Raw genomic sequence first — 19855 nt, forward strand, 5'->3', positions numbered from 1 at the left:
TATCTTTGTGCTTAAAAGCTGAGTGTACCGATAAGACAAAAGTAAAATGTTTCGAAAAAATCACCGACTCAAACTCATTGTGTTCGTTAGAATACGCAACGCACACACAATTTCCTAGGATATGATATTGCTTGCATAAATGGTTGTGGTAACATACAGGAGACATTCGGAAGGACGTTGTTGCCGGTACTAAACGTTGTCGTTAGCTATTTTCTTCGTGGAGAAAAGTATGAGTGTATTGTGTGGGAGGAAATTAAAAATGATTTCGGTTAGGCACCATCGGGGTGTATTATTCGCTAAGAGGAGGTCAAAATTTACGAAAAAATCTAAATACTTCAGGTTCTAGTATGCATAAGCATATGCATATTTAAAGCTTATCATTGGGTGCACATTGGGGGCAAACTAGATTTCCCATTTAATTTACTGCTGTAGCAGGTACTATGCCACCAAGGTAAGCTATATTGCAACGATACTACTCGGACAACTAAGTAAATCTCTCTAAACGCATAAAAAGCTTCGAAAATGAGCCATCCCTTCTGCTTTTGTTCCAAATCAAGTTCGACCAACGGCACGTTCTATGAAATCTACGTAACCAAAAAAAAAAACGAATGATCTCATATTACTGCTATGGACTTGGTCATTTACTGAAGATGCATCGACACGAATCTGTTACTATAAACCATCTTAACGTCAAGCAGAAAAGGTAGAATTCCTTTTCAACAGGCTTGAAAGTAGTCAATGTTCCCGCTAAATGCTTACACTTCGAAGCGCCTAGAAATATTTGAAGGGCCCTCGAACAACAAATAAGTTGAAAAATTCACTGAGTCTCAGTTGGAAATCGAACCTGGGATCGCATCACTGTGATTCTGTTAGTCTTTTAAATTTCATACCGCCGCAGTAGTATTATAAAACACTATTTTCGAAGTATAAGACCGTATGGAGTAGGTCTAATATTTGTACATAATCTTTTATGCCTCCAGTCTTGTTCCAGGACTGTAATGCTGTATAATAATCTGCTCGATGAAGACCTTTTGTCGAGTGGGTCCCTGTACTAATAGCCGTATACAGGACAGAAAGGGATTTATCAGAAAATAACTGACCGTGCGGCTGGTCAGCAATTTTGGTCAACCCTGCAGAGCTCCCTACGAAGGCATTCGTCGTTTGGAAAAATGTCTACTATTTGGTTATTAGAGCGATGCAAATAGAGTTACTTATGTCAAACGCCCTCCTTGCACAAACTGTAGCCTTACGATCGGCCTTCAACTTGAAATGGGTGCTTTCAGCAAATGGGACTCTGGTATTTCAACGAGTAGTCCCACGGCAAGGCAGGAAGGAGCACAGTTAAGTAATACCGGCACAACAGTTTCAGTTGACTCCTAAAGTACGTTGATGGCTATCTATATCTTACTGTCTATACGTTGTGGCCAATGATCCTTTTCGACACATAGCAACGGTCTTCTGGGAGAACAGCAGCTGTTACGCACCTACGATCTACATTTATAGCGGCCCATTCCTGTTCATAGGCAAGGAATCCTGAAAAATACTATCGCAAGAATCTCAATTTGTAGTACACGTGTGTTTTTCGCGAAATCATACAGAAAGTCATCGCTTTGTGGTCTGCAGCAATTTAAACGAGTAGAAAACTTCATGAAGCTTTACGAGACAAACAGAAATATATATATTTGTCGCACAAACAAAGATTTACGGCAAGTATTTAAAAGCTACTCTCGATATAACGGACCGAATTTAATTTCACCAAAACACATCCTTCTAATAAATCCAATCTACATAGCTCTTAGAAGCTTCGCACACTAAAACTAATGTTCCTGTTTGAAGTTATCAAATCCTCTACAATCTGGTCCGAAAACCAGTCGTCTACGTTCAGATAGTTAATTCAAAACAATCCTTTTAAAAACAGCGTACTGCCTAATTGGGACTGTACAACAAACAAACTAGTAAGGTTAACCGGAGTAATGTTAGAGCTAATCATTGTATTGTCGAAGACTGGGTTGGCGTCAACGCGATCGAACCCTATTACGTAACATGCGCCAAAAGAAGCCTAGAGGCCGGCTGTTGCACGTGTGTTTCCACACACGAATTAGAAATCGTTCGACCTGAGGCAATGGTTCGTTACACTGTAGACGATTTCCTTTGCCGAAGGGAATTTTCCTTTTTGGACAAACTAGATTCGAAGGCATCAGAGTCAGAGAAAGAATAACAAGCAGGAACCGTGGTCAACGATATCTAAAGAATCGAAATTCAGCTCATTAATAAGCGCCAAGTTGAAACGTCGACTGGGAGCGTGCGTTTTGTGCGGCACGTTGCTGATTAGAAGCGGTTTTACTCTATTCGTTTTGCAATCAGGTGCGGGCCAGCAACAACAACAACGATGCTGACCTGGTCGAATAGTTTTTGTTTTTACTATTAACACTTTACCGTATGTGAAAAAATATTCTAGTGGACCTTCATAATAATAGGAGATAATTGATTTGTTCATGCATTCGACAACTTTTCTATGGGAACTATTTAAAACTACGATCTTTATGATGTATCTCTTTCAAGACAAATCCTATAGCCGAAACACTTAGATAAAATAATGCCAATATAACATTTCTACAATATCGACTATGTCGACCTATTGTCTTCGAATAGTTTGCGTTAATAATTAATATCAGGAAAAAGGTTATCAATATTTCGTTTTGAAATCGCTACCCGCACTGGAACCAGAAGCCCGACTAAACGTAATAGGCTATCGTGATATACAAGCATCCCTTTTAGCCTTATGAACATGAGCGCCGCACGGGCCTTGAAGGTGAAGATTAGGGGCCTGCATTGCAAAAAACTGTATGCCACTGTGAATGCTAGATCATCATTGTTTATATTATGCTTTTTCTCTTGTTTACCTCAACAAAAAAGCGGGTGGCATCTTATTATCTACAATCGATGCCTGATACTATGCGATTTTATAAAAATGTGGATATTCTATATATACTATCTAAAAATATAGATGTTCGCGGTTTTCGTGTTACTATACCAGAGATTTCTATCGGTGCCTATGCTACGAATGGAAAACATCTGGGATTGTACCAGTCTGGCGGCAAGCTGGACGCAATGTACAAGGTGCAGATGTCGGATACGTGGTATAGATTTTCGGTTTTTGTAACACCTAACAATCACTGCAACGTGTGACTGCACCATCGGTTTTTTGAATGCATCGTTGCCCGAGGCTACATTCGCGGAAAAACAGTTGCAGTGCACTCTGACTAAACATTTCCCTTCCAAATTTTCCTTACCTGCTGCTCTGAATGACTATTGTCTATCACGCAGCTTACTGTTTTGCAGTGACCTTATATTTTATAAAATAGCTGGCCGCAATGCATTCACATAGCTACGATTGTTGTCATACCTGTACATTTCCTTACGTTTTGCAAGAACCTAACGGTGTTCTGTTGGAGTCAATGAGGTACATAGCTCTTAGTATATTTTTAATAAAATTCAAAAACGGACTTCGAAAATAATCACTGTAATAATTTGCTGAACGTATCCATTTTTATGCCTTCATCATGCCCTAGTTACTGTCGCATTTCGAAACATTAAAGCAAATCTAAACCTCTATGTAAGTGGGAAAAATGCGCATTATTTCAATTATTTAATGATACGATATCGCATAAAAACCCTTTATTCTTCATCTGGAGAAGATATCATCATTTAGAATTGATCCGTAACTGTTCATGGTTTAGACTATGAGTATGAGAAGTGCTATTGGTATTTAATTGGACAATTTCGTTGTCTCGGTCCACCTTTGTCAGTAGTTGGGAGCGATGCACCCAGACAAATTCTTGTCGACACCATTTAGCTTCATCTGATACGACAAAACTATATTTAAGCGTGAACATAAATAGAAACGTACAATCATATATCTTCTATTTCTGTTAACTATCTATGCGGATTATGACGTTTCAGACTTCATTTCAAATCTGCATAACGGGCTGTTTACGCTGACTCAATATTCTCAGCGCCGTAAAGCATTTAGGAAGCGTAAGAAAAAAAAAAGCACCGACGAAGTATAAACGAAGTGCGAAGACACTCTGCGCGTCACTCAATTAATGTATTGCTTTTCGCTCTCCATTTTCGCACAGGCCTAAATCTGTATCAGTTAGCAATGTTTGTTCCTTCCTTAGCTAACGTCAGAATTTACGTTTTACCGTAGGAAGCACGGAAAAGGAAGTCGCTATGCTGATATCTCTCAAGGAAAGTCGTATATAATGGGCTACAATAGGTAGAAATATAGTAGAATCAATTTTAGTTGATTAAACAAAAATCGTTTACTTCTCTATAACGCTTTCATTTATCGCCCTCGGAAGGCATAGTAATTAACGAGTGTTCTGTAGGATAACCTGATATCTTTAGATATCCAACGATCCCTTGTAAATAAACTATTATGCTTCTAAAGGTATTTCCGAGAAAATTAGATCACCGTCATCATAATAAGCGTATCGTACGTACTCTATGAAAAGCTACGTATACAAGGCACCTTTATGCGTTTAAAAGCCATACATTTCACCGTCCAAAGTCTGTCTGTCCAAAAAGATCAACTCCACTTTCAGAATTTTTTCCAGCGGAGGTCCATGCGACAGACGGGGGCTAGATCGTCTATGGAACAAGAAAAATGTATACGTATAGGCGTCACACTGTGCTAATGTTATGTTCGTGATCGAAAAAAGGGTTATGTCCTTTTTATAAAAGATCGTTACCCGCTTTGTTGTCCAACTGGCTTCTGAATAAAATGCAAATTAAATAGGCCCGGCTGAACTGCTTTATACTCGAAGGCACTTCTTTGAAATCCAACAAAAGTTGGTAGACAATTGAGATCAATATGTTTACATCATTCTGTTCTTCTTCCATTAGCAAGTCAGTTAATGGGTGCTTTGAAGTGGAGCGCCTCGCTCATTCGAATTCTCCTAGGAAAATCGGCTAGAAGAGAGGGAAATAGCAATCATCGGATAAAATCTTAGCCAGATCATGCAGCCTAGACAAACATTAAGCGAAAAGCTAGGGCGCTCATCTCAAGCCATTGCTAACACTCTGCGAGTAGACGTGTCCTCACCGAAAATTTTTAAGGGGTTGTGTGATCTTTGCGACTTCAAACCAATGAATCGGTTATGTATTACTCCATTGTAGAATTGCTTTAGGTTCTACGTGGAAGGTTACGACGAATTAATAAAATAACCTGTAAGTATTTTTTAAAGCTTTTGTCTATAATCAAAGTCGTTCTCAGGGTAAAACAAGGCGGTGTTGTATTTTTCCGTATAGAAGAGCGTCGCAGAGAAGAAGGCAGGTGTCCTATTGGGCCTCAGAGGTTGGCATTTCCAAGCCAGTTACTACCTGGCATCGGACACAATTTATATGAATAAAGAGACCTATTCTTAGACGGCATTAGTGTAGCCGAACTTTTATTGGATTGGAAATAGAAGCGATAAGATTATTTACAGAAATCATACCCCACATAGAAAGATACGTTATATACATTTCTCCAAAAAGATGCCGTAGTGTTTGTACAAGTCACAAAGCAGTAATAGGGCAATTTTTAGTAATCTATTCTATAATTTTTTCTATAATTAGTAATCTATAATTCTGGCCTGTTTGTAAAATCTTCATCACATCTACTAGAGGTAGTACAGTATTTCTCTAGAGAACAGGGGTTAAAGTTATCCGCCCACCTGTAACTCTCGGACACCTCCATGGATATCTACTAATTAAAGTTATTTAGAATTATCAGCCGTGCGCTGTTTCTTCGCCCGATAGCGTTATATATATGGATATAGTCGAACGTATTGTGTGTGTTCAACTCCGGAAAATGTAAGGATTTTAATTCCTCCTTATGATAATTACAGCTTTATGACAGATGAATCATTAGCTACGCAACGTATCATAGAAAAAGACTTGAGCAGAAGAATGTGATTTTACATTACGCTATTTCTTACAGATCTGACCCATTAAAATGTTAATTCTGAGCTTCAGCCATCTTCGAAAGCGTCTGCTGAACGTTATCGCCCCCGATGCAGATGAACTAATACTTAGCGACCTATCTAAGGACCTTCATTGAACGACGGCTAATGAGTTCGTTAACCAGTTCCCTCTTCGCATCTAACTCTTTCATTAGTCGAGCAATTTACGTGACAATCCAGTGTATGGCAACATTAACCGAACAATGATGGTATACAATCGAGAATATTCGCCCCTCCACAATATGTGATGATACCATTGACATGTAAATAAAAATTAGCGTGGAGTCAGCCATCGGGGTAAGCAAATGTATGTGTCGTGTTTCCATTTTCGCTCAGAAGCCAATACCTAATACTTATCAGTCGTAGAACATTTCGCCAACCTGAGTACTTTGTAGATGAGTGTAATTTACTTCAAGTTGGCTGAACCTCTTCTGCTTTGCAGTGCTAACTTGCAGGTTCTCGACAAAACATGCACACGTTTACGCCACTTACTGATCAACCCGTTTTGCGAGTATACAAAACACGGAAAATGGAGAGAAAAAGACCGTGATCTAATACGGCTGAGGGTATTCGTTGTGGGATCGAATGAGTTTCCGTAAACGAGCTCCTGCCTGACTTGGATGAATGAGCACATACTTGTACTGTCAGAAAATTCGGCAATCAGTTAATTCTTCACTGACCGATGTCTCGTTCTGTCAAGAGCCATTGCACTTTTTCTAGGTATTGATCAGCATTGCAGGATGCTTAAGAACGTGGTCAAGCACTCACGGTTGAGAAATAACTTGTTGATTGACACTGACATCTTATTCCATTAGGTAGCCGATGTCGTGAGCAAAGGTCAGTCATACGCTGTATTATGTAGTCCTACTGGGTTCTTCAAGCCTGCTCGTAGCGCTGGACGTTCGTGATCACTAGATCGCTATTCACTAACGTTATAATGAATCCCAATCAATCGGGGAACCTCTACGGCAAGCCCTCCTCCGTAACTAGAGCACGCTTAAGCGTTGTGGTGTGTAGGGGCGTTTGTCTGCAGATGCTGTCGTTATGTCGTCTTCGGCGTTCGCCAGTGGCGCTGAAGGTAGCAGTAATAGAACAGTTTGTTCAGTGGACGCTAGTGTATTAGTGGAACTATAATAATAAAGACTGTACCAAAAATCGTTACAAAAGCCGCCCGAATAGCTCATCGATCCGGTAGAGTCGAGAAATCGTTGGTGTCTTAATTTGGACCACGTACAGTTAAACCTTCTTGCATGAGCTCCCTGATTACACGAAGATCCCAATGGCGCCCAAATTCAATTTGAAAATTGCCTCTTCTTTTGATAATCAGTTGAAGACTGGTGTCTTGGCAGTGAGTTTTACCCAAGGCGATTGGCTCTTACTATTACAATAGAACGTTCCGTGGGCGGACAGCTGTGGAAGGTTCTTAAAATGCATCTAAATCGGAAAATACGACCACAACTTGATTTACTATTTTAGCTTCGTGTTGACTTGCTCGGCTTGTGAAAGAGTTTGAGGCTGCTTAGAATGTTTACGACTCCGCCGGAACCAGCGATTGTTCAGTACTCTCGGCATGTATCAGGAACGCATATGTTATGAAATTTTATACAAATCGCATTATTTAGGACATTAATCGAATGACTTAATGCATAGATAAATGTCTATTATCTAGAAATTGCTAATTCAAAGCATTCTCGCTAGCAGTTGCCAAATAGTCGTCTGCAATTGGCTTATAAACATAAACTAAGATCAGATCCGTTGTCTACATGAGTAAAAATACGCAAACATCGCATTTCCATTTCCACTTAAGAATTCTATGAGCAATGACCACCCTAAAACTTGAACTTAAAAGTTTCGTAAGCATCATCTCATCACCATATTTTTAATACGTCTTATAACCACGTTATGCATGCAACGTTTACATCTACTGCCACAGACAATGATTCAATAGTATAGCATCTTTATATTATATCACCTGTCCAGGGGTGGTTGCCCTCATTGAAGCTGAATTCTCCATCCGAAAAACATCAATTTGTCGTGCGTCTTTATTTAACAATGAAAAAGTAATACTAAAAGTCTTACTTACTTTATTCGCTTTATCCAGCATCGCTAATATTGTAGCCATTCTTAAGCATGACTAGAACGTTATTATGGAAATTATTTTCGCTCATTCAAGTAAAGGTCCCGTGTGAGTATTTGTACCTATTCAGTATTCGGGAGTATGTAGCTTTGAGGTACGTAGCTAGAATGAGTGTGAAGCAGGACTTGTAATGACTACATCTCGAGCGGAAGCTAGGTCACGGGAAAAAAGATCAGACGCGGTAGGCACTGCACTTTCTAGTAAGTTAATCGATGATGGCTAGCCCCCTCGAAGGGCAAGGACGGAAAGAGTGGATTACAGAGTTCAGACAGAGCACGCATCGTAAGCCCGTATACGTAGCCACGGGGTATATAATACGCTCGTATATGAATATATTATTATTTTATTACAATTTCGCATTTCAAGTGACGACTTATATTCGTGCATCTAAGTTCGTGTAGGTCTTAGCTTATAGATTTTCAGTAAAACCGTGCATTGGTATAGAGTTAAGCCTTAAGGAGCAATCTGCATTGTTTTATATCTTGATTCAGTCATGTGTATTGTTTAGCGAGGAACCATACTGCTCACTAATCAAACAGTATAGGACACAAAAGAATCTAGGCAGCGTCGCTATTGAATATATCATAAGATAGACGACCCAGAGTGGAATCCTTCCTGTTTCAAAATCGCTTTATATATGTCCTTTGTGGTAACTTCAGCCCAATATCTGCCTTTTTATGCACTTTGAGCATTTTATAATGTTGTATGATTGTTGCTACAACCAAGACCGATGCATCCACTTGCGGCGTAGAAATACTATAGCTTTTGTATCGCTTCGTGAGAACAACGTATCCTCTTATGATTTTACGTAAATTTTTTTTTTTTTTTTTACTTTATATTCTACTTGCAATAATCAACTGGTTAATCGCGCTCATGTACTAAATACCGCCCTTTTAACTTCTTATGCTTATAAGCTATCACTACGAACCATGCCATATGAGAAGTATTTTGACTTGTGTCGAGTCGGGATACAATAGCGTAATAAGGTAGTTTCGCTATTCAACGAAGCTATACATACGTACTATATATTTTTATTGATGTGAGGGTCAAAAGAGCGTCCGTTTACCTTGATACCTCGCTAAGCATTCGGAGAAACTCTATGGCTAGGCGAAGGTTCATGCTACGACAATATACCGGATATACGTTCAAGTCCGCTATCTATAGGTGTAAAATGCGTAAATAGAAATAGAGAAAAATATTCGTATCTGTGAAATTTTGTCTCATTTTCACATCGTAACTTAATCAGCCAATAAAAATTAATTATTTCGATGTTACATTGCGTCCTTGGTTAATACGTAACAGGCTCGGCAGTAAGTTACGTGTATGTGCCTATCTAAAGTTTCGAATATTATTATTAAAATCCTAGCTCAATAAAATTCACTTTATGAGACCCCAGCTGACCTTAAATAAACTAGATGGGCATTCCGCCAATAGTTCTTGACTGTCATATACTACCGTGCATCAACCATTTACCTGTTGTTGGCATATTGGGCCATGTCGGCACGTTTCGTCAACTATGCATGATTATTTAACTATGTCAGTTTTGTGTGTGCATACGAGAGCCCAGCAGGTGCGCGCTTTTGCTTAGCTTTAGACGAACAGTTTGAAAAGGACGTCGGTCGAACAATCAGACGTCCGAGTCGTTGCAGACGAGAGAAAAAAATTTGAATTTATTGGATGGTCAACGGGCAGCGGCCTCGATAAACTCACGAGTAATGATAGTTTTTTAGTCTGATACTGCAAGACTTACAGCCTAAACAAGAGACACAGTAGATAACCATTGACAGAGATTTGACTGAACGTGAGATGGCGTTGTCGAAAAGCATGTGTGCCGTTCGCATACTCAGAATAGTATTATGGAGGATATCAACAGTAGTACATATAATATATTATCAGCAACATAAAGTGATTTGGATCCAGATAAAACTAATGTCACTTTTCATAGTTTTTCATTTAGTTTCATCGACCATGTTTCGAATTGGAACAGAAGCGTTCTTAGGAAAGCATTGTTTCCTAAAGCAAATTTTCAGGTTCCTCAGTATCGGGGCAAATTGTACAAAAGATGCCTTCGCCTCGAATTCTTTCTGCCCGCCTGCAAAGGACACCTAATTATATTCAATCTTGCGGTAGATTCCCAGGGTTTTTATGTGTTGTTTATATCCATTAATAGTTAGTGAAGCTTTGCGCAGCTAGACTGTTTAAATTTATTTTTCCGCTTTGTGTTCTGCTGATGGTGTTACCTCCCAGTAAACATCATTTGGTATTTTTATGATCCTCTCTGATCAAATGAGGTACAAGGCTATCGCGTCACATAATTCTAGAAACATGTAACTATGCTTCCTAGCCAGATGGTTTTTCAAAGCTTTAGGTATGCCTCTTCTAGCAGATAGAGTTGTATGGCAGGGTGTTTTTTATCAAGCTTTCAGATAGTATATTGCCCTGTTTAGAGAAAAGATCTTAATTTTTTTACCGTACAGCTGCCTTATCTATTTATGCTAATAAAACTTGACGCATACCCCGAAGCAACTGTACTAATTGATTTTGAAAACTTTTTGAGGAGTTAATCGAAAAGTCCCACTTTCGCAAAATCTATATTGAAGTTATTTTTTTTTTCATACATAACAGAACATAAAAAAAAGTCACTTACATATTTCTTCTGAAAACAAATCCGAACGAAACAAATACCGATGCTTATCTAACCCACCACTCCTAAGTCTTGTACTGCCTGATAGAAGATTATAGTTCTGTACAGTTCTGTGATATTTAAAAGATCTTCGTGTAGATATACAATAGACCACACTGCACGTAACTTGATTCACAGCAGTTTAAGAACTGCGTCACGTACATAGGCGTTTCTAGTTCAAAGGACACCCCTATTAAGGTTGAGCATCATCATATCATAATGCAGAAGGTACCGTTAATATGGCGCTTTCACAGGGAAGCACATTTCGCCCTGCTGGCAGGTTAGGCGAAGTGCTGTAAATGAAAGCAAAGGCCGTAGAGATTGCCAGTCTCTGCGGAAGAGTTTTATAGTAATAAAGCTCCTTATGATGCAACTATGATTCCACCCTTTAGCTGTCTTCGTTTTCCTAGAAGAGAATTTATAGGCCACGTAGTATCGAGAACAAAGAAACTATTCAGTTGGAAAGCTGGAAAATGTTCTCTACGCTTCGAGTTTTAGGTCCGGCATCGCCGTTAGACATTGCATCAGGTGGCTGTCTTCCAGCACGAAACAGCATGTGTCTGTACCCGGATTCGAACCTAGACTACAAAGAGTCCCTCAGGCTAGCTGGCAAATACGCTACCCGTAAAGTTATCACAAGTCACAATTTAGGAAACTCTAGTGACTTTCTAGGATTCATAAAGAAAAAGTTTTACTTCTTCGATTATAGAGCTTAGGGCCTTAGTTATCCGTTCTTTTCCATATCTAACAGATCAATCGGCACTGAGAAATTATTCAGTGTAAACCTCGTAAGTGGTAAAAACCTGAAAAGCTGGCCATCGGCTTTAATGGATCTTCTGCCGACTAGATAACGGCTAATTTCGACGATTCGCAGATGCTGTGGGATTGATGTGGGAGATGTCTGGATCAAGCAAAGCTTATTATCACCTTTGTTCTGTAAAACTTAGCAGAATCTATGTATAGATTACACTATTTCTACAAAGGATTGTATATATTCCGAAACTAGTTTTACATTATAATTGTCTAAAGTTATGTTTCCAAAATACTAAGACTATAAACAATCGGCTTATGACATTAGAATTAGATATATTCTGGTATCTTTACGCATGTTGGTGTTGCATAAAGGATCCACGCTATATCGACACAATCAGATCACTCAGTGCCTAGCCATAGCAAAAAATGCATTTTTTTTTCGTGTTTACAACAATTTTCATTTTAAAATCTAGCCGTCATCAGACTACTGTTAAACGTGTTTAGACAGTATCCACAAATTCATAGGTCGCATTATATTCTCACCTGATGATGGTTAGATGTGGCCACGAAAGGTCGGTGATAGGGTCGACTGCATGCGTCTGGCTCAACTCAATATTGAATGAAGACACAGCGTAATTTTTAGCAGTTATGTACGCGACAGATGACGACCTTTTTTTCTATTTAATTTTCGTAGCAGAGGAGGAGTTATGCTTTTTCTTGTCGAATATCGACTGTGTAGGGTACTCGTAGATCAATAGAGGAATGCCATATATGTGGGCTTTGTTTCAAGATATAGCAAAGTAATTGGAAGAGAGCGTTAATCGTTAATGTTTTTGGTTAACGCTCTAGATAACTTCGACTTGTCATTATCTAGTGACATTGTTTTAAGAAATTCAGTAGAATTTATACGTCAGGGTCAGCAAGAGCGCTGTGCATTGTGCTGTTGCGGAAGTGCCTATATACAACTCACCGGCATTTTGCATGGTGGGCATCGAACATAGATGTAAGCTTCTATGTGAAGCGCACTATCTCTGTATTTGTCAATTTAGCGGAATTGTTTTTACACCACAGGTAGTAGGCTAAAATGCAGGTGCTCGTTTAGATTGAGAAAATCGTTTCCCGCCTTCAGCTCTCATGATTGAGCAAGCTTTCCTTGTGCAGACAATAGTGAATACGTGCGAACTATCTATTTGCTTTAACGAAACACTTAAATAGTAAATTGTTTTTTTCAATCACAGCAAGCAATCGAAGGAGATACTATTATAATCATGGTCTGTCTATGCGACATACAACCGTGTAGTCGGGAGCGTGGCGTCCTCTTTAGAAGCAAAAGATCAAGCATCCAGATAAAATGACTAAGATATGGTAGGCCACAGAAAATCTATGTACTGGCATATGAGAACTCAGTGACACAATGGATATATCCATAAGTACGGTCTTCGAATCCGATGGCAGATGACAGCGAAAAATCTTAAGCTGAACACCGTTCTTTACAACTAAGCTATGATAAATCTTGTATTTGCATGGCAAAACATGCACAGTATGTCGTTAACATTGTCTATCGGTTTTACAGATGACAGTCGATAGACTTTGCAAATCTACAGATGCACACGGGTTCACGTGTGTTCTGTGTACATGTGCCACAAATGATACCGATTCCGACCATAATAGATAAAGCTATTTTTAGTTAATCTTAATAATAACGACAGTATTAGTTTAATAGATCTGGGGTAGCTATAGGGTTGAGCATAAGATTTTGTCATTCAGATAAAAGTGCGCTGTATCCATGGCTTAACTTGTTATTTTGCCAGCGAGCGTCCGATGATTCAACTGCCCAGAAATGCGGCTGGATTTCGTATGTCTGGTCGCGGTCTGGTCATACATCAATCGAGCAGATCCCTAGTAGAGGGGCCTGTCAGCAGTGACTGGCGCACAATTACTGCGACAGTTGATGACAATCATATATGTCGTATAGTACTAAACTACCTTCCTCGTATATATTTGTAAACATTTCACGTTCTAGTTTTTCTTTTTCTTTGTAACGTACTGTCATATTAGAGAGAAGAAGCTGCTTGAATGACTCAGTTCTCATTTGGTTAACATTTTTATCAATTAAATATTTAGGAAAGATAAGGAATGACGACGATAGCTCACTCTCACGCACACATATGCCTATATATATATATACACTCCACAATGCAAAAAGATTGTCTAGTGTTTCGCTTGACTTTATAACAGTTAACGCTTACATAATATACTAACACAATTACCCATCGAGAACTCATTCACGGATGACGATAACAACAATAGGCTGTTGCTACTGGCGTCTGATGATCACGAGCTAACTCTCGTTCACGATTGTGGGCCATAGGGGCATAGTAGTAGACTTTACACGAAACTCGAAAGACAATGGTGACATCAAACTGGCACAGACTGGTACAACAGAAGGGTCGAGCGTGATTCTACCGTGATCTGCCATATATCTTCTACTTCTGCTACTCTTCGCATATGGCGTACCTTTCGGGGTCGTCGAAAACGCCCGTACAGAAAATAGGCTAAAGATACAAACGATCGGCGAAAATAACTTATGTACCTGCGAAAAGTGTGCTGGAATAATGAACGCTGGTAAATTTGGGTCGTGGGCAAGTTAGTGTTCAAGTTGGGTATCTAAAGAAAAATGCGCCCAAAGCAAGCAGTGGACTAGTTATGCACTGATTATATAACTACGTCTGTACGCGTAGGAGTAGTCAGAACCAATTTGACTAATCTATAGTAGATCTATAGTATAAAACTTTAATGGTATAGTGCAAAGTGATGATAGAAAGTCTCCCTCTCCCCCCTCTATTTATATACTGTTTACTTGAGGTAATCGTTTTGAATTGATATCATTCAATACACGATAAGCATAGGGGTCAGGGAAAGTCACCTGAAGATCAAAATATTTTTCCTGGTTCTTAAATGTTGTATTTACACTTTTGGACTAATAGTTGTTTTAATAAAAGATCTGACTGTGAAATGTTTGCAATTGTGCGTATTACCGTGTCGAAGCATTGAATTGTACACCTTCTTCAAGGCCTTATTGTAAGAATATAAAATCAAGAATTAAAAGGGCGTTGCAATGGTATTGCGTCATGATTAAAAGGGGCTACTGATGACAGTTAAAAACAAAAGAAATAAACCGTTTAGCTAACCATCTCCTCTATGTTAGTAATCTAAGCCTGTTTCCAAGTACAAAATGATTTTTAGATGTCAAATACTAACTTCAATTACGTTTATTTTTGTGGAAAATCCTACATATCCAAGCATAGGCGGTACGGTAAACAACAATGACACTGCACCACTTCCAAACCAGATATTGGTCATGTGTATCACGTAATATCAGCCACTCTTATTACCAAGATGACTGTTTCAGCGTCGTAGAAAATTATAAATTGGGCTTAATGTACAGATAGATGGCAGAAATGTATTATCCTTATGTGTACTGGCCTGTAAACTACACACAGCTGGCGTTACCACTTGCAATGATTGCTAAAAGCCGTAACGAAAAGGGCAAGTAGATTAAAAAGAAGCAAAAAAAATATGGTTAAGGAAGGGAAGTTCAAGAAGACGGCAAGTGTAATAAATCTAGTCTGGCAGACATCGTTTCTATCGTTGGCTACGACGCTCGAATATTAGAATCGCTTTTACTAAGCTGCACGCAGTCATCGAGTACTGACGGATCCTGTTTCTGTTTGCCCTCTGGCGTCTAGCAGTCAGACTTTTGCAAAAACTAGAATAGTCGATTATGACCCACATTTACTTGCGTTCAATCTGGTTAGTCGATGGACGGTGGCGCCATTCTGGTCCGTCGTAAGAAAGCTAGAAAAGCTAAGCGAGAAGGCTGAAACTGACTTGAAGTTCTGAGCCATAGTTTGCTCCACCCTGTTAATGTATTTACAAATATTAAAAGATGTTGAAAGCTATGTTGGTCCTTTGTCTAGACAGTACGAACGAGGCTTCAGTTTATGGATTTTCTATGGCAGCCTTACGTGATTTCTCCACGCCTGCATACGGGGTTAGTGCGAAGTCGGGGCGTACAACATCAGAGGACAGCATTGTCATGTTTGCTCAAGCGACATGATTGAACGCTTCATACAATCGACGCTTCGCTATTCGCTAGACTATTTTCTGTATGGTCTAAGAACTGTGACGTTTAGTGCGACAGAAAGAGAGTCATCTTAGGGTATATTAGCTCGGTAGGAGACCGAATTGATCAGCTTTTAGCCTTGTTTATCTATCTGTCAGTTTGGTTGAACACTTAACACAGCCGTTTACCGCATCATTCGTATTTGGCCTTAGTTCGTTTATAGCAGCTTTCTATGCTACTTAATCGTATCGTCGAACAATTAGATGTCGACACTGCTTTCTTCTGAACTTTTCCAGCGGAAAATACGTTGCTGAGATAATATAGTCGTATGAGAGATTGACGGCCTACGTATAACAGTTCGCTCCATTGTCCGGATTGAGCGTGTGATAGACAACTGCGTACTCTGTCGGGTGAAAGTTCTGCCCAGTCGTCTGTTGTATAGCTTTTAACCGTGGAAATTTATTTAGATGAGAAAAATGACCGTTTACACGTATCTTATATAATACGCCCGATGACGATTAATACCAAATAGGCTTGACTCTTCTTTTTCTTCTAAGCGCTTTTTCTTTGAAAGTTAGATGCACACCGATTAGAACAAATATTGCCCGCCTATTTCATGATGAGGTCGTTCCCATGGTGATACTGGTGCACGGGATATAACTCCGCACCATTGGCCTGTTTCTTTTTTTACTTACGTTCTTCAGCCATGACTTACGTGGACGAAGTTTTGGTCCTCACCGGGCTACGCCAGTTACGTCCACCGTCAGCATTGTAACGATACGTTATAGCCGTCGATACTGCCGCCGACCGCAGCCTCTCGACTATTGATGATTCTCGCACTCTCCCCAAAGTACTTGTTTGAACCACCGAAGTGGCTGTATATAGCTTAACGCCAATAACTGAACACAATGTTATTGGTAAAAAGCTAAGCAAGTGACTCCGGTTACGGCAATTGGGAACGCCACTGTTGTTGCCATTACTACTTATTCTGACGAGAGGGGAATAGGCCAGGGCGATGGAAATCTGGCAAGAAGGACAGAACCGGCACAAGCCGGTTTTTTGTTGGTTAATCTGGACGTAGAGGGTTGACGCGTGCGAAACAACGCAATAGCCATCAGCAGAACAGGGCGGCCAGCGGCCAGCGGACAGCGTTTGACGGCCAATGAAACGGCCGATTGAACGAAACGATTCCTAAGTTGCATCCCCGAAAGGTGGTGACGGCGACGTCGTCGAATGGAATGATAGCAGCTGGAATTCGCCGTATGCACGTACACCGTCTTAACAGTCTAGTTGCAGCCAGCGAGGACTCTTAAACGCTGAAATTACCGAACGATGAAGAAACATGGAGTGGCGACAGATTATCGCCACGAACATTCAATCAAAACACACGAACAGGCACTTGTAAATCAGCTATACACACAGCAACACGAAACACATGAGCGTATATAGGACACATTTGTTCTCGGTATATTGCGATTTTCGTGCAGACTTCCTCGCGCTCATCTGAAGCCGCGCGGCTAATGGGAACTGCTTTCGTAGCACACGCTTCTTAGCACAATTCGAAAATAAACAGACGCTGCTTACATTGAATAGGGGCCGCAGTAATAGGCTCAAGGCATAAGATGCGAAAGCTAGAGAAAGTTACCGGAAAGCCAGCTCAATATTCTGACAATCCGAACGGTTAAAGTCGTGTAATTTACACAGAATACTAACACAATATTTATATTAATTTCTAGTGATGTTTCCCGCCGATGTCATTTAGCTGCATACACTGTAGTGACTACATAGGCACATTTTCTTCTTTGATATAGCACTTTTTCTTAAGTTTAAATCTCTAAAAAATAACACAACAAGCTGGCTTTTCCTGTGTCAAACAAGATAGATAGTCACTCCAACGTGTTCTCGCGTCACTAGTACCTTCAACTTGGCACGAGTGTCCGCAGCCAGTCGGAAACGTACCTTGCCAATGGATATTTCCTGTATGGTAAAATTGTTCATATTATGTAGCAAACTTGCTTTCGGATTTTCATGTTCCAGACGCAGGAGAAACTATAAATAACTTTCTTTGCACTCGGCGCAACATAGTCGGAATAAGGAGAACGTTTGTGTATGGAGGCGGCGGCCGATGACACTCACACTATTAACGGTGCCGTTCTAGATGCCTCACTACCTCAATATGTAACTAAAATTCTTCCAAAGCCCTGATCAGCTGTTCTAACTTAGCAACCGGCAAGACGATAATGCAGAGTGCTCATAACGCCCCTACATAACGTTCTTCTTAAAAGTTAGGTGCTAATGTAGAAATAAAAATATTTTGCCATATTTATATATAAAACAAATAGTAATCTAATCTTGTGACGCTGACGTGGTAATGGCGATTAGTTTAGAAAACGCATTCTAATTTATGCGGTTTCATTAAAATAATCGTAGCCTCTAATGGGTTCAAATGAAGAATGAAAGTCCTTATAACCTTACGCTGCCGATTCCGCTGGCGTCAACCTAGATATACGGCAGTTGCTTGCTTTGTGCTGACGTATTTTGGTATTCACTGCATTATATTACTGTGTGATTAGTGAAACTGTAAAAACATCACGCTAACACGATATTAACGCTACTCAACCTATTTATAAATCAAATCGCCGATCGTAATGTACTCCGCGTTCAAAAAATTTCGACCATAGTTTTTCCAGCAAAGTCAATAGTGCATTGTAGTTATGAAACGAAGAAAAAACATAGCCATTATTTTCGCAAGGGCATATTATAATAGTGGCACCGGCCTTAGGTCTCGTCCCCCTATCTGCGCTAGAGGCAATCGTCTGTCGTCAGCTGCCAAGCTATTATGTACATCGAGGAAAAATAACTGTGTCGTTCTACGGCGTTTCGAAGCTTTCTGAACCAGATGCTAAGCAGACGCCTGTCGAGAAAAATGCGAGGATAATGAAAAATATGCTTCGAGAGTACGGCTTTAAAGGTCATACCCAGCTTTCAAGCGACTCCAGCTAGTAAAACCACACTTGCTATCAGCCGGCTGTCTATATTGAACATGTGTGAAAAGTGTAAAATAGGAATTGACGCTTGTTAGGCCATAAAAGTCAGAAGTGTCCAAAGTTGGAACGTGTCCTTTTTTTTTTTGTTGTCGATGCGAAGCGACATACACTGTACTGAAAACCACCGAGAAATTCCGTACAACACTGAAAACAATGTAAACAATATTTTGGAGCAATTAAATATGACATAATCTCATTATAACGGATTAATAAATAAGATAAAAATTGCGCTGTGTCATTAGCTAAATTCGGGTTCATCAACCGAATGAATATCCGAAGAAAAGGCTATCCTGCCATTATGACTTCACACCTAGACAAGCACAATGGAAAATTCCCTTAGCCAAACAAGGGCATTCGAGTGAAGTAGTATGCAGAGCAGTCCTCGTGAATTCATGGATTTCTTCGCTTTTGTATTTAAATTTACGCATTCGCCCCTACGTCGCCGTCGTCATCCCGAAAGCCATCCGGCCGTTTCAACATCATTGGAGTACCGTCGAAGTCGTTCTTTTTCCATTTTAGTTGTCTTTTTTTGTTCAGTACAGGATGTTATCCCATTAAAGACGCGTTTCTTTTCGTATCCATATCATACATGCATAATTACCACTCGGAATAGTTTAAATGTATTTAGCCGCAAGTTGCCTTACTTTTACCCGTCTCGTAGTTGGGTTTTCCATCTGCACTTCACTGGGTTGATTGGTGTAGTTCCATCTTGCCTATTTAATCACACTTGCACAGTGTCGGACAGCCAATTATTCACGTTTGTGATCTTCCACCTTACAATTATATGAGCAGTAATAACTATCTATGGTGAAATCCTAATCTCGGTATATCGTATATATATATACTTAGTCTAGATTAAATCTGTCAGTTGAAGCTCTATCGTATAAAAGATTTGTGTCACGCGGACGCGAAGTAATGATGCAAGAACGGATTTCTTTACGACGCACTCGTTTCATGGCCTTATCTTGATAAGGAACAAAATTAACTAGAAACGTAATTAGTTAAGGTGACGTGAGGGAAGTAAAACATATACAGCATAAGCCAATCCTATCAAGGCTAAATACTTTTTGCGAACACTTGTCATGCCTTCAATTACTATCG

Source organism: Varroa destructor, unplaced genomic scaffold (genome assembly GCF_002443255.2).
Source record: "Varroa destructor unplaced genomic scaffold, Vdes_3.0 BEIS01000003.1, whole genome shotgun sequence".
Classification (NCBI taxonomy): domain Eukaryota; kingdom Metazoa; phylum Arthropoda; class Arachnida; order Mesostigmata; family Varroidae; genus Varroa; species Varroa destructor.